The sequence below is a fragment of the Anabas testudineus genome, chromosome 1, assembly GCF_900324465.2.
Source record: "Anabas testudineus chromosome 1, fAnaTes1.2, whole genome shotgun sequence".
Lineage (NCBI taxonomy): Eukaryota > Metazoa > Chordata > Actinopteri > Anabantiformes > Anabantidae > Anabas > Anabas testudineus.
Genome location: NC_046610.1, coordinates 4,627,805 through 4,651,053, shown reverse-complemented (window position 1 = coordinate 4,651,053; position 23,249 = coordinate 4,627,805). Strand labels below are relative to the sequence as shown.

At 39.1% G+C, this 23,249-nt stretch overlaps 14 non-coding genes across 14 annotated transcripts; all 14 read right to left on the bottom strand.

Annotated features, from left to right (window-relative positions):
• Positions 1–640: 640 nt before the first annotated feature.
• Positions 641–712, bottom strand: trnac-gca. The gene has a single exon. It is a non-coding gene; the product is annotated as a tRNA-Cys (tRNA).
• Positions 713–1,035: 323 nt separating this feature from the next.
• trnac-gca lies at positions 1,036–1,107 on the bottom strand. Its single transcript has one exon. It is a non-coding gene; the product is annotated as a tRNA-Cys (tRNA).
• Positions 1,108–1,373: 266 nt separating this feature from the next.
• trnac-gca lies at positions 1,374–1,445 on the bottom strand. Its single transcript has one exon. It is a non-coding gene; the product is annotated as a tRNA-Cys (tRNA).
• Positions 1,446–1,824: 379 nt separating this feature from the next.
• Positions 1,825–1,896, bottom strand: trnac-gca. Its single transcript has one exon. It is a non-coding gene; the product is annotated as a tRNA-Cys (tRNA).
• A 454-nt stretch (positions 1,897–2,350) lies between these two features.
• On the bottom strand, positions 2,351–2,422 carry trnac-gca. Its single transcript has one exon. It is a non-coding gene; the product is annotated as a tRNA-Cys (tRNA).
• A 650-nt stretch (positions 2,423–3,072) lies between these two features.
• On the bottom strand, positions 3,073–3,144 carry trnac-gca. Its single transcript has one exon. It is a non-coding gene; the product is annotated as a tRNA-Cys (tRNA).
• A 372-nt stretch (positions 3,145–3,516) lies between these two features.
• trnac-gca lies at positions 3,517–3,588 on the bottom strand. The gene has a single exon. It is a non-coding gene; the product is annotated as a tRNA-Cys (tRNA).
• A 378-nt stretch (positions 3,589–3,966) lies between these two features.
• On the bottom strand, positions 3,967–4,038 carry trnac-gca. The gene has a single exon. It is a non-coding gene; the product is annotated as a tRNA-Cys (tRNA).
• A 639-nt stretch (positions 4,039–4,677) lies between these two features.
• On the bottom strand, positions 4,678–4,749 carry trnac-gca. The gene has a single exon. It is a non-coding gene; the product is annotated as a tRNA-Cys (tRNA).
• A 443-nt stretch (positions 4,750–5,192) lies between these two features.
• On the bottom strand, positions 5,193–5,264 carry trnac-gca. Its single transcript has one exon. It is a non-coding gene; the product is annotated as a tRNA-Cys (tRNA).
• A 280-nt stretch (positions 5,265–5,544) lies between these two features.
• trnac-gca lies at positions 5,545–5,616 on the bottom strand. Its single transcript has one exon. It is a non-coding gene; the product is annotated as a tRNA-Cys (tRNA).
• Positions 5,617–5,844: 228 nt separating this feature from the next.
• On the bottom strand, positions 5,845–5,916 carry trnac-gca. The gene has a single exon. It is a non-coding gene; the product is annotated as a tRNA-Cys (tRNA).
• A 251-nt stretch (positions 5,917–6,167) lies between these two features.
• On the bottom strand, positions 6,168–6,239 carry trnac-gca. Its single transcript has one exon. It is a non-coding gene; the product is annotated as a tRNA-Cys (tRNA).
• Positions 6,240–15,743: 9,504 nt separating this feature from the next.
• On the bottom strand, positions 15,744–15,816 carry trnat-ugu. The gene has a single exon. It is a non-coding gene; the product is annotated as a tRNA-Thr (tRNA).
• Positions 15,817–23,249: the final 7,433 nt, after the last annotated feature.

The following is a 23,249-nucleotide window of genomic DNA, read 5'->3' as shown; positions in this document are numbered from 1 at the left end:
GAACATGTTTTTATTGTGATTATTGCAAAACACAGATGAACTACAGCCCCTGAACACATCAAATACACACACCAGATATAAAGGTTGTAAGCAGTAATGCTAACATAGTTAATGCTGATTATGATAAACTTTACTCGTCTTATTATATACTGTACATTATTAATGAGAATCAATGTTGATTAGTTTTATAGGTCTGTGTGTCCATAAACAAACTTCTTATAACTGCACAATGAAAGCTGTGTTGGTGTACCAACTACCTGATCTGCTCTCGAGTCAATATATTTATTTGATACAAAAAGACTAAATGAGTGTAGGTAGGGAACACCCAGATTTGAACTGGGGACCTCTTGATCTACCACTAAACTATACCTCTTTATGTTGAGCCAGTTTTTGCTAACAGGGAAGGCTTCATCCAACACTCAAGTGACATGCATATACATGTACCCACATTACATGTTTAATTTGGCACAGCCCCTAAAGATTTGAATGTTGATGCGTTGCTTTTGCCCTACCATACTGTATCCAACCTTTTTAAAAAAAGAAAGAAACACATTGTTCAGAGTTGGATTCCACTTACATTTAAGTGTTGGACAGATGAGTTTGTTTACCTATTGGTAAATCTAATCCACACTATCAATGTAGGGGGCACCCAGAGTTGAACTGGGGACCTCTTGATCTGCAGTCAAATGCTCTACCACTGAGCTATACCCCCTATACAGTGTACTTCTTTACTAACTGAATGATTCTTTAATCAACTTTTCTTTCACCTCAACTTATCCAGTTTTTGCTAACAGGGAAGGCTTCATCCAACACTCAAGTGACATGCATATACATGTACCCACATTACATATTTAATTTGGCACAGCCCCTAAAGATTTGAATGTTGCTGCATTGCTTTTGCCCTACCATACTGTATCCAACCTTTTTAAAAAAAAGAAAGAAACACATTGCTCACAGTTGGATTCCACTTACATTTAAGTGTTGGATGGATGAAATTGTTTACCTGTGGGTAAATCTTATCCACAGTGTCAATGTAGGGGGCACCCAGATTTGAACTGGGGACCTCTTGATCTGCAGTCAAATGCTCTACCACTGAGCTATACCCCCTCATGTTGAGTGGATCTTTGCTAAGGGTGAACTCTTCATTCAACACTCAAGTGTCGAATATATACAGTACATGAGCCTACAATGCGTGGTTAGTTTGGCACAGCCCCCCAAAGGTTTAAATGCTGAGACATCCCTTTTGCCCTACCATATGCTACCTGTTTAAAAAAAAAAAAAAAATACATTGATCAGAGCTAGTGAGATGAACTTTCACATTCAACAGATAATTTTGTTTACCTATGCATAAACCTAATCCACACTGTCAATGTAGGGGGCACCCAGAGTTGAACTGGGGACCTCTTGATCTGCAGTCAAATGCTCTACCACTGAGCTATACCCCCTCATGTTGAAGGGATCTTTGCTAAGGGTGAACTCTTCATTCAACACTCAAGTGACGAGTATATACATGAACCTACAAAGTGTGGTTAGTTTGGCACAGCCCCCCAAAGGTTTAAATGCTGAGACATCCCTTTTGCCCTACCATATGCTACCTGTTTAAAAAAAAAAAACATACAATTGATCAATCAACTTCTACATTGAAGTGTTGGATGGATGAGTTGGTTAGAAACATAGATTACATACACCCCCTGAACGCACCAAACACCAGGTATAAAGGTTGTAAGAAGTAATGCTAACTTGGGTAATGTTGATTATGATAAAACTTACTTCTTTCCATCGTCATACTGCACATTATTAATGAAAATCAATGTTGTTTAATGTAGGGGGCACCCAGATTTGAGCTGGGGACCTCTTGATCTGCAGTCAAATGCTCTACCACTGAGCTATACCCCCGATACAGTAAACTTAACTTACAGAAGGAGTCTTTAATCAACTACTTTTTTTTAAATCTCTAAAGTTATCCAGGCCTAAAGACATGGAGGATGTACAATATTTGCACTTTTGAAGCTGTAAGAATTCATATCTCTATCAGTATCTGTTGAATGTTGAATGGAGCTGTTCCAATGCTGATGTGTTGCTTTTGCCCTACCATATCATATCCTACCTTTTTAAAAAAACAAACACATTGATCAGTGCTAGTGAGATCAACTTCAACAATCACCATTGGACGGATACATTTATTTAACTATGGGTAAACCTAATCCACACTGTCAATATACAGTAAACTTTTTGACTAACAGAAGGATTCTTTAATCAACTACTTTTTTTATCTCACAAGTTATCCAGGGCTAAAGAAAGTTCTTGCATTTCCACAGAACACATTAGAAAATACAACAACAGTGTAGGTAGGGGGCACCCAGAGTTGAACTGGGGACCTCTTGATCTGCAGTCAAATGCTCTACCACTGAGCTATACCCCCTTATGTTGAACATGTTTTTATTGTGATTATTGCAAAACACAGATGAACTACAGCCCCTAAACACATCAAATACACACACCAGATATAAAGGTTGTAAGCAGTAATGCTAACATAGTTAATGCTGATTATGATAAACTTTACTCGTCTTATTATATACTGCACATTATTAATGAGAATCAATGTTGATTAGTTTTATAGGTCTGTGTGTCCATAAACAAACTTCTTATAACTGCACAATGAAAGCTGTGTTGGTGTACCAACTACATGTATCTGCTCTCTTGAGTCAACATATTTATTTGATACAAAAAGACTAAATGAGTGTAAGTAGGGAACACCCAGATTTGAACTGGGGACCTCTTGATCTACCAATAAACTATACCTCTTTATGTTGAGCCAGTTTTTGCTAACAGGGAAGGCTTCATCCAACACTCAAGTGACATGCATATACATGTACCCACATTACATGTTTAATTTGGCACAGCCCCTAAAGATTTGAATGTTGATGCGTTGCTTTTGCCCTACCATACTGTATCCAACCTTTTTAAAAAAAGAAAGAAACACATTGTTCAGAGTTGGATTCCACTTACATTAAAGTGTTGGACATATGAGATTGTTTACCTGTGGGTAAATCTAATCCACACTGTCAATGTAGGGGGCACCCAGAGTTGAACTGGGGACCTCTTGATCTGCAGTCAAATGCTCTACCACTGAGCTATACCCCCTATACAGTGTACTTCTTTACTAACTGAATGATTCTTTAATCAACTTTTCTTTCACCTCTAAAGTTATCCAGGACTAAAGACATGGAGGTTATACAATATTGTGCTTTTGAAGCTGTAAGAATTCATATCTCAATCAATATCTGTTGAATGGTGGATGGAGCTGTTTGTTTAAATACTCGTAAAATCTTTCATTTCCACAGAAGACATAATTTTGCACAGTCCCTAAAGCTTCCAATGCTGATGCGTTGCTTTTTCCCGACCATATCGTATCCTACCTTTTTTTGAAAAAACAAATGAGATCAACTTTAACAATCACCACTGGATGAATGTGCTTGTTAAACTACGGGTAAATCTTATAGATACTGTAAATGTAGGGGGCACCCAGATTTGAACTGGGGACCTCTTGATCTGCAGTCAAATGCTCTACCACTGAGCTATACCCCCTCATGTTGAGTGGATCCTTGCTAAGGGTGAACTCTTCATTCAACACTCAAGCGATGAGTTTATACATGAACCTACAATGCGTGGTTAGTTTGGCACAGCCCCCCAAAGGTTTAAATGCTGAGACATCCCTTTTGCCCTACCATATGCTACCTGTTTAAAAAAAAAAACATACAATTGATCAATCAACTTCTACATTGGAGTGTTGGGTGGATGAGTTGGTTAGAAACACAGATTACATACAGCCCCTGAACGCACCAAACACCAGGTATAAAGGTTGTAAGAAGTAATGCTAACTTGGGTAATGTTGATTATGATAAAACTTACTTCTTTCCATCGTCATACTGCACATTATTAATGAAAATCAATGTTGTTTAATGTAGGGGGCACCCAGATTTGAGCTGGGGCCCTCTTGATCTGCAGTCAAATGCTCTACCACTGAGCTATACCCCCAATACAGTAAACTCCTTAACTAACAGAAGGAGTCTTTAATCAACTACTTTTTTTTAATCTCTAAAGTTATCCAGGCCTAAAGACATGGAGGATGTACAATATTTGCACTTTGTTCAGATTTGGATTCCACTCACATTTAAGTGTTGGACGGACAAGATTGTTTACCTGTGGATAAATCTCTTCCACACTGTCAATGTAGGGGGCACCCACAGTTCAACTGGGGACCTCTTGATCTGCAGTCAAATGCTCTACCACTGAGCTATACCCCCTTTGTAATATTGTTCTTCACTAGCTGAAGGATTCTTTAATCAACTTTTCTTTCACCTCTAAAGTTATCCTGGACTAAAGACATGAACGTTATATAATATTGCGCTTTTGAAGCTGTAAGAACTCATATCGCAATCAGTATCTGTTGAATGGTGAATGGAGCTGTTTGTTTAAATATGCAAACAATTTTTCATTTCCACAGAACACATAATTTGGCACAGCCCCTAAAGCTTCCAATGCTAATGCATTGCTTTTGCCCTACCATATCGTATCCTACCTTTTTTAAAGAAACACATTGATCAGCACTAGTGAGATAAACTGCATGGATGAGTTTGTTTAAGTATGTGTGAACCTAATCCACACTGTCAATGTAGGGGGCACCCAGATTTGAACTGGGGACCTCTTGATCTGCAGTCAAATGCTCTACCACTGAGCTATACCCCCTCATGTGACTTGAGTGTTTGCTAAGACGAAGGTCTACATACAATACTCAAGTGATGCACATATGCATGTACTGCAATGTACATTTTTTTTAAATCAATTAACTTGTCTGTGATATTTTCAGTTATACTTCATACTTAAGTTTTAGCACTTTGTCTATTGATCTTGAGAAACAACAGATTACGTAGAGCCCCTGAACGCACCAAACACACACACCAGGTATAAAAGTTGTAAGAAGTAATGCTAACTTGGGTAATGCTGATTATGATAAAAATGCACTTGTCTAATTTATCTGACAAATCTTCTTTCTATCTTCATACTGCACATTATTAATGAAAATCGATGTTGCTTAGTTTTATAGGCCTGGGTTGGTGTACAAACTGCATGTATCTGCTCTAGTGAGTCAATATCTTTATTTGATATACATTGTCTTACTGAGTGTAAGTAGGGGGCACCCAGATTTCAACTGAGGACCTCTTGAGCTGCAGTCAAAGGCTCTACCACTGAGCTATACCCCCTATACAGTACACTTTCTAACTATCAGAAGGATGCTTTAATCAACTACTTTTTTAATCTCTGAAGTTATCCAGGCCTAAAGACATTGACCTTGTACAAGACTGTCCTTTTATTTTTTCTGTAGTTGTAAGAATTCATATCTGCATGAACCTCTTTGAAAATGAAAGTTTTTATCTCCTCAATCAGTATCTGTTGAATGGTGGATGGAGCTGTTTGTTCAAATACGCATAAAGTTCTTGCATTTTCACAGAACACAAAAGAAAATACAACACCAGTGTAGGCAGGGGGCACCCAGAGTTGAACTGGGGACCTCTTGATCTGCAGTCAAATGCTCTACCACTGAGCTATACCCCCCTATGGAATTGGCTTCTTAACTAACAGCATGAAACTTTAATCATTGTTTTTTCACATCTAAAGTTATCCAGGACTAAAGACATGGACGTTGTACAGTAATTCAATCCACCATTCAACAGATACCATTCGACGGTTACTGTTGAATGGTGGATGGAGCTGTTTGCTTAAATACGCATACGTTCTTGCATTTCCACAGAACACATAAGAAAATAGAACACCAGTGTAGGTAGAGAACACCCAGAGTTGAACGGGGGACCTCTAGATCTGCAGTCAAATGCTCTACCACTGAGCTATACCCCCTGAAGTGGAGTTTTTTTTTTTTTAATTCTTCATTTAACATTCAAGTGATGTGCATATACATGTACATACAATACATGGTTAGTTTGGCACAGCCTCTAAAGGTTTAAATGCTGATGTTGCTTTTGCCCTACCATATCATATTCTACCTTTAAAAAAGCCACACACATTGATCAGCACTAGTGAGATCAACTTCTACATTGAATGTGCATGTTTGTTTAATTAAGGGTAAATCTAATCCACACTGTCAATGTAGGGGGCACCCAGATTTGAACTGGGGACCTCTTGATCTGCAGTCAAATGCTCCACCACTGAGCTATACCCCCTTACATTGAGTTTCTTTTTTCCAAGACGGAGGTCTTCAGACAACACTGTGCATATGCATGTACTGCAATGTAAACCTGCAACAGTTTTTTAAATCAAGTAACATGTCTGTTATGTCTTCAGTGATACTTTGGCTTGTGATTATTTCAAAATGTTACTCTGAATAACATTATTGAACATGGGAATAAATGTAATCTACAACATTTCAACTCATTGGTTCCATTCCTCATTTCTCGCATCTTTTTATGTATTCATCAAGGCATCTATAATTGAAGGGAGTAAGACTCAAGTTGATGATGCAAGTTAGGGAAACATAGATTCAGTTAAGGCCATTAGAATGCACCCACTGAAACAAGCAATGAATTACTATTACTGTGTGTAATTCTGTGTTCAGTAATACAATTAATGAACAACAATTACGCTGCAAATAACATTTTTCCAAACGGTTTCTAGTATTTGCATCTCTCCACAGCCTTACATTCCTCTTCTCCTCATCTCCTCACCTCTTCAGTCGCTTGTGGCTCCAATAACAGGTGTAGCACCTCCTTCCCGTACACATGCACATGCTCACACTTACACACACTTTGATCTGACGGGTGGTTTGTTCAATTAGTGGGAATTTCCCCTTGTACTTTGTATCGCCAGTGGATGGTCGCCTTCCTCTACCTTTCAAAGGAAAAAAAAATCTTCTATTACTTCTTTCTCCAAGACTTCTGAAGCTTCATGACGGTAGCCCTTTGGGGCTGGAACACTTGCACCGCACCCCCCATAATCGTTCCCTTTTTTCTCTCTAGTCCTCCTCTGCTTTCAGCCAGACTCAATCCTCCCGTTGTTCCTCTCCCTGTAATCCTTTTGCAACCAGGCCAAGTGTTTTCCATAGGTCTGCTAAGGTCTTGGTGTCATACATCAAACAATCCTCTTCATGCAGTTTCATAACATGTTCACTGTGTTGCTGACAAGAGCTTTTAAGATGTTTGAATGAGCCAAGTGTGAATGACGGTCCCTATCTTTTTCCTTAATCTTTGAAGTGAACTATTGAAAATATAAAGAAGAAAAAAGGAAAAATAAAGGAGTAATGATTGACACCATCTGTGGTGCGGAACAATGTGCTACCGCTAAACCTTGGTAGCATTTTCCGTAGTAAAAATAAATTTTAAAAATAATTTAATCAGAGAAGCACGACTTATACCCATCCTCTCCACCTCTGTGCTCCCTTCAATTGAAAAGTTAGAATTTCCTGCTCTGGTTAAAGTCTTTCCTCATATTTTTTCTGAAAACATTGTACTGGTGCATCCTTATTCGAGTTATTAGTTTAAAAAAATACATGCAATCACAACCCATTTGTCAAAGGCACATTTTACTTTTCGTGCTCGTGTTCATGTTTAGGTTAAGCAGGTCAGATTGTGGTTGTACTGGGCAGCTTCCAGGTGTGAATGTGTACATGCTCAGAGCTTTGCTGTAAAAGAGAAGCGAGGTCTCAATAAAAAATAAATGTTTAAAAGAAAAATAAATGAGTACAGAGTCTAAATGCATTAAAGAAATTGAACCCACATATTTGGAAAAGCTGGTGTTCTTATCATTTTCAAAGTAAGTTTGAAGGGTTAAGTTAAGGTGACAGGGTTGTGGTTAGAGAGACTGATTCGAAAAGAAAAGGCTGCAGGCTCAGCGATCTGAAATAACTCAAACCTTTCGTGCACCTGTGTTTCCCATGACTCCATCAGTTAACCTTTTTCAAGATGAACGACTTTCAGTCAGGCACAACCACAGCTCTTTCCAGTCAACGTTATTTTCCCAACATGAGGGCAAACAGACAACATAAATTTGGACTCAAGTTGTTAATTTTGGAGCAAAGCGTCATAAGTGCCACAGAAAAAGCACAAGTTGGTGTGAATGATGAACACACCCGTGCCCTCATGTGCTGTGTGGGGAAGTTTTGGTGGTTTTTCTGTGTAAATTTGCACAGTTGTGGTTTTTACAGAGCTACTACGAAAAGTCTGTAGGATATGTGTGGAAACGGAAATGCGTCATTAGTGGATGAATATTAACCTTTCAGGACAAAATCATCCATTGACACACAGACTTTGGGTATATTAGGTTTGTGTGGAAGTGTGGTTATGACCCTGGTCAGTTTCATTTTGATTGTGGTTCAGACTGGGAAAATAGATGAACAGTGAACAGCTTCTCAAGTAGGTTGTCTATACAAAACACTTTAAGCACCAGAAAGGCTGATTTGTTTGCTTTCAAGTAAAGTAAACGGTTTTTGAGCTATGGCAAGTACTTTCCTGGTGTTGGATGTGAATTGTACAGGACAACTCCTGACCTCGCTGAACCCCTGCAGTAACCGAGCTCCCCAAATATTTATTCTGTGCTGCTAATGTCACCATCAGCTCTGGACCTGAGATGCATAATAGAAACTTCAGGTATGACTGATTTGAAATCAAATCAAAATGAAATAAATTTACCCAACAAACAAGGTTAATAAAAGATATAAATAACAGCAGCAGAGCGGAAGGTTTTGGAAGGTCTCAAGCCCAAACACAATTACTGTGATTATGCACCTAAACGAAGGAAAATAGGAGGAATATTGGGCTGCAGACAAATGGACTGATTAAAATAAGAATGTATTTTCTTGTGTTGGTAGATGTGCTGGACATGCATGTCATGCTTTCTGTGCAGACACAGCATCATCCTAGCCATGCTGTTAAATAATCCTAAATATACATACATATACAATTTAAGAAAAACAGCCAAACAGCCTTTTAGTAACACACTACACTGTGTATATGAGATATTTGAAATAGTTTTATAAACTATATTGGCAGAAAAAAATGAAATTAACTTGGAGAAGCTTGGAGAATTATGCACTACACTATTCAGAAATAAGGTATTATAATTCATAGACGCAAAGGGCATATTAAAAACAGGTTAATGATGCGTGGGGGAGATGGAGGGATGGAGGGAGGAAAGAGAAAGAACAAGACTGAACGAGATTCAAGGTGAAAATGACTGGGAGGTAAAACTATTTGTGGAATGCACCTTCCATTAAAGTCTAACCAGGCAACACTCACACACACACACACACACACACACACACACACACAGAGTGACAACCTGACCCTATTCTAGAGCATCTGATAAGGTAACATTGGGTTTCTACTTTTTCTCCACAAACACTATTAGATTAGGGAACTTCCTGCCCCCCCTCCCTTCATTCTTTGATATTAATACTTCACAGTGCGTGCTGCTCCATGTGTTTGTACTTGCCAGAAACTATATACACCTTAAAAATGGGAATCCTGCAGTAGGGTGTGTTATTGTTTGTGTGTGTTTCTGTGAATACTGTAATGTGTACACTCTCTGTTTGTTGCAGCACAATTTATTTGAAATTTTACCTTTTATTTAAGATTGCTGTGTTTCCTTTGGACTTTGGATGCTGCCTTTTGTGTTTGATACAGCGGAAAGTTATATCTGTAATATTTTATAGAGTGGGGCAAATGAATGGCTGTGTAGAGAAATGTAATCAATGAAATGTATTTTCTTTTTGTGTATTTTTCTCCTCTCAGGAGCACTTCCACTTTAAGTACCACAAAGTGTTAACCAGGTAGAGGATAGAAGATGTTGCCAATGTTTATTACAGTTTGTCCATCTGTGATCCATTACTCTGTGACACTACATGTGAGGTACTCCAATCACAATGTAACATGATCTATAGTAAATGCTGTATAGATTCAGTTTAAATAACATGTGCCAACAGTCTAGCTGAAATCAGTGTTTATGTTAGTTCAATTCAATTCAATTCAATTTTATTTGTAGAGCGCTTTTTACAACTGACATTGTCACAAAGCAGCTTTACACAACCAAAGAACCGTACATGAACAGTGGATGTGTATGAATCATGAAATGAGATTGTCCCTGATGAGCAAGCCGAGGGCGGCGGTGGCAAAGAAAAACTCCCTGAGAAGGCAACAGGAAGAAACCTTGAGAGGAACCAGACTCAACAGGGAACCCATCCTCATATGGGTGATTACATGCTGTGTAGGCAGCAGGCAGTCCAATATAACAGTTAATGTCTTTAAGTTAATGTGGAGTCCAGTTAGTTAATTGCAGGCAGACTTGTTCCATTCCTGGACTATCGAGCGTTCAGTCGAGACCTCCGAGAAACAGCTGCTGACGCCGATTTTTTTACTGTGAACAGCTTCCTCTTTATGGAAATGAAAAATAAACAACATTCATTCTTAAATACTAGTGCATGAGTGCATGGCCTCAGTTAGTAAGCTCAGGGCCTTACTAACAGGTGCTTATTTCAAAGATTTTATTGCACCAAAAGTGGAAAGAGGAGGTCAATGTGGAGACATTGGGATCAGGGCCAGGCACCAGTACCTCCTAACCAGTAGGTTGAGCTTGTACAGATCGGAAGATCTACCAGGGAGACACAGATGCATTCACAGGCCAGCAGACCTGAAAGGTAAGGCTGAGAGTGTGGCATAAGATGGCAGCGGAGACCAGAAACAAGATAGTGGCCCCCTGGGTTGGCGTCTGCCCCATGGCAAGGTCCGAGATAAATGGGTTGGTGGAAACACAACACAGCTGATTAGAATGTGAAGGTGGAGAATTAGGACAGTGTCAGGAAATCTTTAAAATACAGTAAAAGCAAAAATGGACAGATCATGACCACACTGTTTAGTCCTCTTTAGTTAGCTGGGCTTGTTGGTAGCTTGTTGCTTTTCTCACCGTTTCCTATTTACACAATACGACTTCCGGTGGTCATCACCAAGTCTCCACACTTAAAGGTCGAATCTGTGTTCTCCCTCTGTTTTTCTGCTGATGAATCCATAAACAGCTCCAAAAAACCTTCCTTCGAAACGTTTGTCCTTCCGAAGAACAAAATGATGGAGAGTAATAGGAACAGCAGGAAGCTGAAAGTTGACGCATCCCAAATGCCCACATTTTCTTTCATCTCTCCCCCTTTCAAAATGGTTTACGGCATAATACACATAAACACACACCTAAACACATGCACACACACAAACGCCGTTCTGAGAGCTCTCTAAAGTCCTGCCATGCAGGTGTGTGCTAATCTCCTAAATCCAATAATTATGGCAATCTTGATCTTCATATGAGCTCATGTAGATCAGTGGAGCAGCTGTATGGTCTGTGTGTATGGATCAACAAACACACACACACACACACACAAGTATACACAAACAAGCACACCTAAAGTAGCACATACTGTCACACAGGTTAGCCCAGGTGGCTATTTGCAGGCTTTTTTTCCCTCTGTTGTCTTTAATTGACCAGTAATTAGTTTTTTGTAATACAGTAATTTGCATTTTAGAGTTAGTTATATTAGTTTAACTTCATATTACAGATATTTACATGTTCAATCAATAATACAATGAATCATTCTCTGTTAAGGATGCTAGAAGATGTGTCCTCAGCCGATTGTGGTGGCACTGGATATTAGTAGTATCAATATCTGACAACATTTTAGAGTGATTTTGTATTTCCCACTACTCAAATTATAATATATGAAACCTTGTTTTTATAGCTTTCTTCTTAATGTCCACTGGTTATGATGGGGTTACATCCTCTCACACAGGTTGTTAACAAGCAACTCAACAGTTTAACCAGACAATCAAAGCCACTTTATCAATAATATTTAATTTATTTAATGCAGTTTTATTTTTATAGCGCCAAATCAAAACAGAAGTCATCTCAAGGCACTTTAATACATTTTATCAGAAGCATTTTTTTCTACCAAAATTATTATCTGTCCTCAGTGGACACACACCAACACACAGTCTCTATATTACACACACATTCATTTTAAATTTGTATTTTCAGTAGGAATATGAGGAAAATGTCCTTTTTTTCCCAGAGAGTCACGGCTTATTACACACACACATATACCACAAGACAGTAGTGTTTAATGGTCCATTGCAGGGTATGGAAAACACTGCTCCAACCTAACAGATGGGGGGAATTTATAGCACTGAGACAATGGAAGAAACACACTGACATCACCGACTAAACCCCTGGGAAGTAAATGAGCATGTGAAAGAAAGACAGGAGCATGATGAGGAAAAGGGGATTGTTGGCAAAGAGGTGCCAAAATGGCATCATAAGTCTAGTAGGACAATTTGAGTTCATTTCACTGTAGTATTGTTGTTGAGGTTATGGAAAAGGGAGGACAGAGATGGAAAAACTGAGGACAAAGAGAAGGCGAGGGTGATGCAGATGGTTGTAGAAGTAGAAGTAAGTCATTAAAACAAAGTTTTGTGCAAAGGAAGAAGTGCAAGGAGTCAATGAAAGGGGAGATGGAGAGAGGGAAGGAGAGAAAATGGGAAAATCCAAGTTCCTCATCCGACCACAGTTGAGAAAGTAACACAGCACCGCTTTCAACACTGTTTTGGTGTGCATGCAGCTCTGCAGATGATGTGATGTGCTGGTATGTGTTTGGTTACAGCCCGGGTGTATGACTGTGTGAGTGACTAATTGTGTCGTCTGCTCGCCATAACAGACACACACACATCCACACACACCGAGATTATGCAATGACTATCGGGATAATCTCCTTGGCCCCATATTTTTTTTCTCCCAAGAGGATGAATATCAACACGTCTAGATTACTCTCTCGTCTGGAAATCCTTCACTCTGCTTACCTAATCCCTGAGCTGCACTTACATTTCACCATCCATCCGTCCATCCATGCATCCATCCCTTGCTCTATACCCATACACACCCAGCACTCAGAGCAACAAATCCAACACTTCTTGGAAAATTTCCCTTTTTCCCGCCATCACTGAGCTGTTTGGTCTGAATCCAAATTACATTACAAAAGCTTTTGATCATTTCTAACATTTTAAACCTGCATGAGGTTGGATATTATGTAAACAACGGGCCACTCTTACCACCCAATCAGCCCTCAAAAGCATTGACAACAGGAACCTTTTGTCTGGGTTCACATTTGTTTTGTCTTCTGAAAATGACCTTTATATACTAATAAACTGCAAAAACAGATGTAATTTCTTGCATGAAACCTAATTGTGTCTTTAACTTAAGCCTCTAACTGGCCTAACAGTGTGTTCTTCACACAGTCTGTACGGTTTAACTTTTGTTTAAATTATTAATACACAATATTTCAATATTTCAGCAGCTGGGATCATAGTGACTGACGGAGGAGGTTATAGAAAAAAAAGAAACATAGAGGATTGTACCATTAATCTGTTGGAGTGTTGAAACTGCTATATGTTGAAATTACCTTCTCTTCCTGTGGCCTTACATTATACAGTTTAATATTCATATGTACTTTGATGCAGCCTGTTTCGGTTTGCTGTTGCAACATCCTAATTCCCTGAATTGAATGATGGCTAGTGGCTTTTATTGTTACAGTTCCTGTGCAGCATCTCTCATTGTGTTGAGAGTGAGAGTGTGTCTGATTCACCTCACATTAGCATTTGCTGATCACCTATCTTGTATTTGTTCTCTATTGTGTTCCCTGTTAGTTTTCTATAGTGTCATCCCTGCTTTGTCAGATCCCTTCTCCTCCTTGTCCTCCGTGGTTCTTATGTTAGTTTCTCGTTAGTATCTGTTTTGTTTGTTAGTGTTCACTTTGCTCTTTTGTTCTCTAGATCCTGTTTTTTTACACATTGTTAGCTCCCTGCTCTGTAGTGGATTTTTTTATTCATAGTAGGAGCATTTAAAGCCACCTGTCTTCGCAGTGATTTTGTTTTCTCGTTTTCCTAATTAGATTATCTTCGTAAGTTTTCTCCTGCTTTTGCAGTGACCTTTTGTTGACCGTTAGCCAGCCCAAGCTGTCGTGTGTGTTGTGCACCTTTTCTTGCATTTGATTCAACGTGTGTCTCCTCGTGCCTCCACATTTGGCTTCCCTTTGTTTGCTAGCTTGTAACATTTATGGTTTATGTAGTTTGTTGTGGTGGCCACAGTTCCTGCTGTTTGATGTAGAGCAAGACTCTATTATCATTCCTCACACAAGTCAAGATAGGGACAGGAAAGTAATATCCGCTTGCTATTCATTCAAGGCCTGAAGGAACAGTGTGATATGCGACACACACATACACACACAAGCTGCACACATGTGGACCTATTAAGGGTTAACCCCTTCTTCCCCACCTGCTTCCTTCACGGGTCTTCATCTTTTAGATAAAGGGTAGTCTGCTCTTCAGTTTTTCTCCATCAGTAGAGTTGTGAAGTGAGCACACATACGTGTAACACTCATATTCACTTTTAGTTATATTTTCAGTTATGTCTTTATGTTATGATACAGAATATGAAAAATGTAATAGAAAATTAATAAATTCTGGGAAATAAACTTCTCAAACGCTTTTTTACTCTGTTGAAAAATGAGAACAAAAAGTTACTGTCTCTTTCATGGACTATAAACATGCACACAGAGTAAAGAGAGAGTTGCTTCAGTACTCTTGATTTAGAGATAATAAAACATGTTCAGACGTAGACAGGAAGGTCTCAGCTGACATTTATCATATTGTTTTTTTCTTTTATGTGGCATTGAGAAATTTAGGATCGCTGGCGTAGTGTATGCGTGTGCTACATGAAAATGTGGAAGCCACAGATCAGGTACACACAGCAACAAGTGAAAATCAAAACATAGACAGCTGGTTCCACACGCTGACTGGAAATTTTACTTCGGAAGAGTTAACACAGACAAATACAACGTGAAAAGAAACAGATGTGACTGATACGGAGAGGTGACAGACAGGGCAGGAGAGCGCGAGAAGGATAAAAAGCATTCATAACCACTGTAAACCTGATGCTTTAGTCATATAGGTTGAGGTGAAGCAAAAGTAAACATGTTCTAACATCTTTACTGTGATAAACCACCACATTTTTAATACTAATTACTAAATATTTCACTTCTGCCTGATCCTGGTTTACAATATCTTCAAACCACCAACCCTGGATGATAGATGATTGACCTACCAACTAAGCCATGGTTGCCTCTAAAGGTGTTAACAGTGAGATCTATGTCAGTCTTTCAGGTGACGGTAAACCACTTGTCTTTTCTGTCCAATATGTAAACATTATTGTCCTCATAGTTCCCTTTGTTCTGTAAGTGAAGGTGCACGGCTGATTTAGGTTGTGAGGTGTTGCTCCTCCTGTGCTGTGCCACCTCTTGCGCAGCAGCTGTTTTATTTCCCCCATGTACAACTGAGACAAATCTTCACCGCATTGGACCGAGGACACTATATTTTACTAAGAGGTGTGAGGGAAGCTTTGCATTTCCCAGGTTGGCCACAACTAACGACCCACTTTAAGGGGTAGAAGGGGTTGGCAGAAGTGTGACTATTACCTCTTTTCACACCATCTCCATTCCTTTGTGTCACCTAATGAGCTCAGGCCAAATAAAACCAACCAACTATCCTCAGAGTGAAGAAGCTACTTTGATGAGTCAACTTATCAAGAAGGAGCTCCAGTTGCCAGGAAATTGTAGATAGTGAGAAATCTACATACATAAACACAGATTAAGGCTGTAGTGAGGATTGAACTCACGACCCCTGGTTTACAAGACCAGTGCTCTAACCACTGAGCTACAGAGCCAACCCCTTGGTGCTGCATTGGCATTGCCCACATTTTCAAGCTGTGTCGAAGTATGGTATAACATATGATATATTATGCACACAACCAGAAAAGTGTTATCAAAATATTGACACATCCCATAATGGACTGCAAATGTGAGACAGATGCACGTATGACTCGTCACGTAGTGACCACTTGAGCATGTCAGTGTCAGTGCCTATAATTCTGCTTTTAAATGCGTGCCCCCGAATTTCTGATTATCAATTAATTAATCTATTAGTCACAATTATTATTTTTTTAAATATGGACAGGTTGAGAGTCAGAGAGAAACACAGATAAGCTCCTGAACTCTACTGTGTTTTGTATGACTGTTGTTGTGAGCTGACATGTTGCATAAAGATGACCAAACAAGTCTGTAGCTTAAATTCTGTATCTACATTCATAACTGTATATGTCTCTCCCAGCCGTGTTCGTGATGCTGGACCAAACAACATAACAGGCTCTGTTTTTTCCCATAGAAACAACCAATACATGAAAACCTAAAAGTCTGTTGTCCCTTTGAACAACTTGAGCAAACATATAACAATGAATAAAAGAAGAACAAGTTAAAACACGGGTCGAGGAAAAGAAAGACAAAGGCTGATTTAGCAGTAGGAAAATGTGTCTAATGTCTGCAGGTCATGGAAAAATCAAGGGTCCTGACCTCAGAGAGAGTTGTCTAAAACTTACTTCACACTGATTTGTTCTCGTAAATCTAGTCCTTTCACACACTCAGACACACCCTCACTTTAAAACATTCAAATGCTTGCGCTTGCTGACACACTCCCTCCATCCATCGTTGGCTTTCATGTATCAATGGCTCCATTGATAGGTTTGTGTGAGTCTCTCTGTCTGGGAGAATTCTGCTTTTGAGGTTTAGTACTTCATTTGACATACTGACCCCTGAGGTCCAGCAAAGACTCTCATATGCACATATAGTCAGGAATGGATGGGAAATCATTACACAAGTCACTCCCTCTGCAACTTATATATAATAAACACATATAAACAACATGTGAACAGCAGCAACAACAACTCAGTACGGTTACACAATTTGGTCTGTGTTTGGAGACATATTTTCAACATTTTGATTGTTGTTTGTTTTATTTTTTGTCTGTTGTATCGTGCTTTTACACTGATATCAGATTAGAAACATCACAAAAGAAAAAAGGGAGGAATGATGAGCAACAGGAGAGTTATTCGTAAACTAGAAAACTAAAATTCACCAATTAATCTAGTGAGTCGTGTTTAGGTCAGGTCAGGTCAGGACAGGACAGGTAACTTATAGTATAGCCAAAAACAGTGTTACCCTACCATCCCATTTCAGACAGGCTGTGGGCAGATCTCCAGACATGACCTCACAAGGAGACTCCCTCTGGTGTGGTGAGGAGGTGAGAGGTAAAGATTTGCGGTGTCTGCAGCACCCAGGTGGGGATGTGCAGTTTTGTAAACGTGTATACTATCACTCCTGTACACAGATGCTCTGGAACACACCCACTCACAATTATGCATGCACGCACTTGTACGTGTGCATTTATCCTTGAAAAAAACACAACAATAGTAGACATAACAAAGGAATATTGATATTTGGAAAAGCAGAGTGGTCACTAAAAAGTTCAAGTAGTGAATGCAGAGTACTGTAACCTCTGATTCCTTAAATGATCAAGGTACTGTTGAATAATGCACAAACTAGCTCATGGCGCCCAGTAGAAAACTGTGGTTTTATCAGGCAGATTCCAGGCATGAATGTAATTTATCTACTCCCTCAGGTCTTCACTATTAAAAAAAAAAAGGTTTTGTCTCCTCTTAGTCAGCATGTCTGGTTAAATGAAATATACACAAACTGACACGTATACAACACCAAACATAACATGTCATTTCTTCCATTTATAGTGTCTAAAATCACTTATTTACACCCTTCTGTTTCCTGGGTATGTCTGTATCACTGTCTGTGTGTACATGTATTGATGTGACTGTATCCATCGCTACAATACTGCACAGCTTTTTTACTATTAATAGACGAAAACAGTCATATTGTGATGCACCACTTGTCATAAATCTCCATTATTTCAAAATATCAGTCTTCAAACAACCCTCGTGAAAAATTTGAAAAATATAAAGCTCATGTGTTGAAGCTTTTTATTATAAGGACACTATCAGAAGGAGAATGGAAAAATGCCATTAGTTGAATTAAATGATTAATATTTGTGACAGCTTGTAGGAACACATGGGGTGGGATAAAGAACTGACACCTACTCAGAGTAAAAACACAATAGTGGGGTACTGCATGGCAACATCTTCTCACGGTCAGTGACTTTGGAATAACAGAGATGTGATTAGGACTCATCTACCGGTCTATGCATCCTGAGGACAAACTGAGGAAGTGGAGATGATGTTGTTGATGGCGGTTAAGCAAAGTGAAAAACAACACAGTTCTCCTTTTAAGGAGTCCTTGCACTTGCTTCCTGAAAGTGTCTGTGCGTCTCCTCCTTCTCTTTCTCTGTCCACTACCTGTGATGTCACTGATAAAGAATTCCCCTCGGGCGAGACTGCAGGGAGGCTTTGGTTAATAAGTGACAATATCTGACAGGGACTTACCAGCCTGTGCCACACAAACACACATTATCTTTTTCCTCAGGTTGCATCTCTCCCACTCAAACGCTGCGCTGGACATCACATAGCTGTATTATAGTGTAATGTGTGATATTTATGTGTGTCTATTTGATTGTTTTTTATGATGTACAGTTTATCATGTAGTCCTTTTTTAGCTCTGTTTTGATTCCTGTGAGTAGTAAGTGGCCATTAAGCTGCTAAATACTTAACATGTTTATTACTTAGCTACTAAGTGTGCTCTACAGTATATTTAGCAGAGGTTGCTCATTTGTTTATTTATTTACTTATTTATTCACTGACTGAAACAGCTGGAAATAAAGTTTGTGAGGCTGACTGAGAATGAATCAGTAAAAATAGGGAAAGTTATGGATTATAATCCAAAGTAATTAGCTAAAACACACTAGAATTGCATTGGGTTGAAATTCTGTGTGAGTTCGTTTTATCCATTGTCACTATAAATATAACTTAACCCTTAATTTGATGGTTTATTTCTGGGACAAACTTTTTTTTCTCTCAGTGTTTTGTGACTTTGTGACTAGACATACATATCCAAACAAGATCTTATTACACTTTCTCTGTGACACTGAGATGTGTCACAGGTATATGTCTCTAACATAATACTCCTCTTTCCCCTTCCTCACTCTCTCTCACAGACATCTCTGACTCATTCTGATGACATCACTGCAGAGAGATTGGTGTCCTGCTAGACTGGGAGCGGATTAAAGCTGCAGTACTGTGCAGTCACACTGGTCTCAGAGTAGCTAAAGCTTGACCACTCTGATCCAGTGTGCAGCTCAGCAGATTAAAATGTGTGCCAATGCAGCTGGTGATGTCATGATGTTTAGGCCTGCACATGACCTATATTGTGTTTCATCAGTCTCTCTTTGCTTTTCTCATGGACTCTGCCGTCTTCCTCTGTAAAATGCAGGACAGTATGTTTGATGGGTCACTTCAACGTACTTTACACTGAACTGTGTTACGGAGTTGGTTTCCAGAGAAGAAAAATCCATCACCAAAAATTCCAAAGGTTATATTTTGTCTTCTTTCTTCCAGGAAAAGAGATATGAAGGTGGAAATGTCCCTCAGCTTTCTCATTAAAGTCTGTGCACACAATAAAGGCAGCTGCTAACATGGCAACCGATGAATAAACAATTCATTGGAAGTTACTTACTTTCCTCTATTAGGGAAACCCCACTGACAACCTGACAAAATAAGGGTGAAAGGCTGTTTTTGCTTTAGATAGTGGATTGGACAGGAAGACAGTATTATACCAACTTTCAAATAAAAACAACATCAAGGTTATACTTTGTCTTCTTCAATCCAGGAAAGCAGGTTTTAATTGGAAAAGAAAGGTCCCTCAGCTTTCTCATAAAGGTCTGTGCCTTTGGATGTTTTGTGGAAAAAGACATGAAAGCTGCTAACACAGCAACAATTCATTAAATTTCTTTGTTTCCTCTCAGGGAAGCCCCACTGTTGCTCCAGAGTCAACTGAATAGTGACAAGTAGATGCAGAATAAAGGGTGAGATATGGTTTTTACATTCTACGGTGGACCTAAAGTTTTTATCTTCTGTTTTTTTTCCCTAGATTTACATTACTTGTAATTACTGAGCTGTTGTCAGCTTCTTGACTTTTTGTAATAATTAATCAAGCTAAACCTTAATGTTTTTGTTGGAGCATCACATATGTCTCCTTACTGGTTTCACTCTACTCTATAAAGGTGGTAGGTCAGGTGGTAACCAGAGATATCTGGAGTCCATCCCAGATTTAACCATCTAAATTTTAGCTTCTCACCAGACTTGTACCATAAAATATTCAGTGAATGTGACCTAGAATAAATGGAGCGGAGCCTGTGAGCCTGTTCAAGCGAATAGTGAGTTTGCATGTGGCACTCACACAACTCAATAGATGAGGAAGATGTTGCACCAATCCTTCAGCACATTTCAATTAAATCTTCAAACTCTCTGATATATTGATGATGCTAGAAAAACACCTTTAGGCATGGACGTCTATTTACAATTTCATGGCAATACATCCATTAATTGTTGTCATACTGCCATCCCACGTTACTAGCTTGGCTAAAAACAGTGTTGTTTTCTGACTTCTTCACGTTTTCAACAACTTTCTACAACCAAAATGTAAAATGTAGAAAATAACTGAAGTCATCCTTAAAGTTTTCCTCAGGGGGTAACTTCATTTTAATCATTAAATGTCTCTGTTGTGCTGAATGTGACACATGCTTGTAAGCGATTAGTAAAAGTATACAGTAGATGACAAACATTGACTTTAAACATATTCAACACTGACATGAAACATCTGTTTCATACGAAGCTGAACGAACTTTCTTCAATAACAAAATAAACAAATCTGGGTCTTGTCAGATATGTGACTTGTCAATAAAAGCTATCATGTGTAAACAGCCAGTGTTGCATAATGTTTAACTTAAACAACGTACATACCTGCAGAACAGTGTGTGCATGTATTTAGTGTGTGACTTGAGGATTTGCTATGTGCAGCCTATTAGACCTTGATAAGAGATCACTGGCAATGACTCAGACAGAGTGCATGTGTGTGTGTCTGTAAGTGTGGGCAGTGTGTGTCACCGTCTAAAGGTGTGTCCCCGTCTGTTATGAGATTTCCCTCTTGTCCTCATTGTTTCTGCCTCTGTATTCCCCCCATCATTACTCCTCCATGCCCCCTTCCTCCCTCTGTCACACTCTTGGTCTCAAAAGCAAACACGCCCCACATGTACACATTTCACTCTCACTCTATTTTTGATCACATTCCAACCCAATGACTTCAGGCCAGTAATGGGAATGCATGTGTGTGTGTGTGTGTGTGTGTGTGTGTGTGTGTGTGTGTGTGTGGGAGTGTGTGTATGGGTGTCTGTGTGTGTACCCATGACGTCTCTTTGTTTATGTGCTGTCGTGTCTGGGGCAGCAGCTTGGTAGATAAGCAGGGTGAGAGTTTGTTTGTGTGTGTGTGTGTGTGTATTGAAGTGAAGAGAGGAGGGAAATGCCAGACATGAAAGAGTGCATAAAAAGTGTTCTGTTGAAATCCAGCGGAATTGGCCTCGGGAGTGATGAGCTTGTCAACTTTATAGACTCTGCATTGTTGAGCAACTGATGATTGAGTGTATTCCTATTTCTCTGTCTCTCCCTCACCCTAGCCAGAGGAAACTGCTGCATAATGATAACAGGCTCAAAGACAATGGGTTCAATGGGCGTAAATACATACAAACGCACATTTTCATACACAATACCCACACACACGCATTGTGTCAGTAAAGCTCAGGGGCCGGGGTCCTGCTTGTGCTGCTGATAGTCTCTAGACCTTCTGAAATTATTTATCAAATATGGAACAATCCGGACATACCAACCATTTTTTATCTCTTTTTTTCCCTAAAATGACCCGTTGGAATAAAGAATTATCCCTCCCCCCCTTCCCTGGGTAAACCGTGTCTGCCCAGTGATAAGGTCAAATTGAGCTTATTTTGGGCTGCTTGCAATACTGTAAAGAGAATCAAAGCCCTCTGGGTTTTCCTTAAAAGCATTTTGTTGGGTTTTAGGGAGGCTTTGGTCCCTAGCATGTGCCAAGGTACATTTCTAAACCTGAACGTGACTGGTTGCATTACCTGCTTTCACTTTCTCTCTGCAGTCAATGCAAATTTATTTTTCAAAATATAAGTGGAAAGCACAATGGTGTTACTGTTATACTGTATACTCTCTACATGATAAGGTCTCATAGTGAAGAAGCCGCAGTTTGTCCTGCTGTTGAAATAAGTTGTATTATGCATACTTCTGCTGATATTTATCAGACCCACACCAGACAACTATAGAATTTATTGTTCTTTTGTATTATACTGGAATAACATTAGCAAGATGTAGCCTACCCTATAAATTGGAAACTGTGTGTATTGTCTTTTCTTTTATTCATTAATATCAATCTCAATATGTCAATATCTTTTTCACCACCGTTTTCCAAACCTGGAGCCTGAATCTGGCCAAACAATGAGGGGACAACCTGCCTTTTTACATTCTATATAAATGCATATTAATGTAAGATAATGTAAGGTATACATGGGTACTGATGACACATTATCTGTGAGGAGGATTTCTTCTCAAGAGGTCTTTATGTTCATTTTGCCATTAAAATCCAGGTTCCTGTGATATAAACTTCACATTATACGACTGAATTTACTCCTGACAGCTTCAGGTTATTTGCATTTCTTGGTACAAGTCACTGAAGGTTCAGAGGTTCTCTTTAAGAAGGCAGCAGCATTCAGTGTCTTGTCAGTGAGCTTGTCTAGTTAGTTATTCATAGTAAGGTGGCTCCACTGTGTGTCACCAAACCTGAATTGCAGCTCCAGTCCAGCTTTACATGGGGGGCACCAGTACTTTGTATCTCCAGTAGAGGGGGCACTATGTTTTGTTAATGGGACAAGCAATGTGCTGGGAAGTTACAGAGCCAGACCGGAAACAGAGCACAAAGTGTACAACATCACACACAGGGTCGTGTACAATAAATAAATAAATAAATCAATCAACAAAAATACAAATTTAAAGGGTGGTGAAATTCATTTGTTGGTCCTAAAAAAATAGTATTTTATTATTTAAATAAGAAAGTCATACATTAATCAGCTACACGAGCAAGCTCAATATATTATCACATGGGTAATTTAAAAAGATTATAGAATTTTGTATCTCAAAACAGAGCATAAACCAACCAACTACATTTATTTATTAAATTACAGTCTATAATTGTACAAAACTAGATTATCATTAGTGCAAGAAGGAGCAGACGA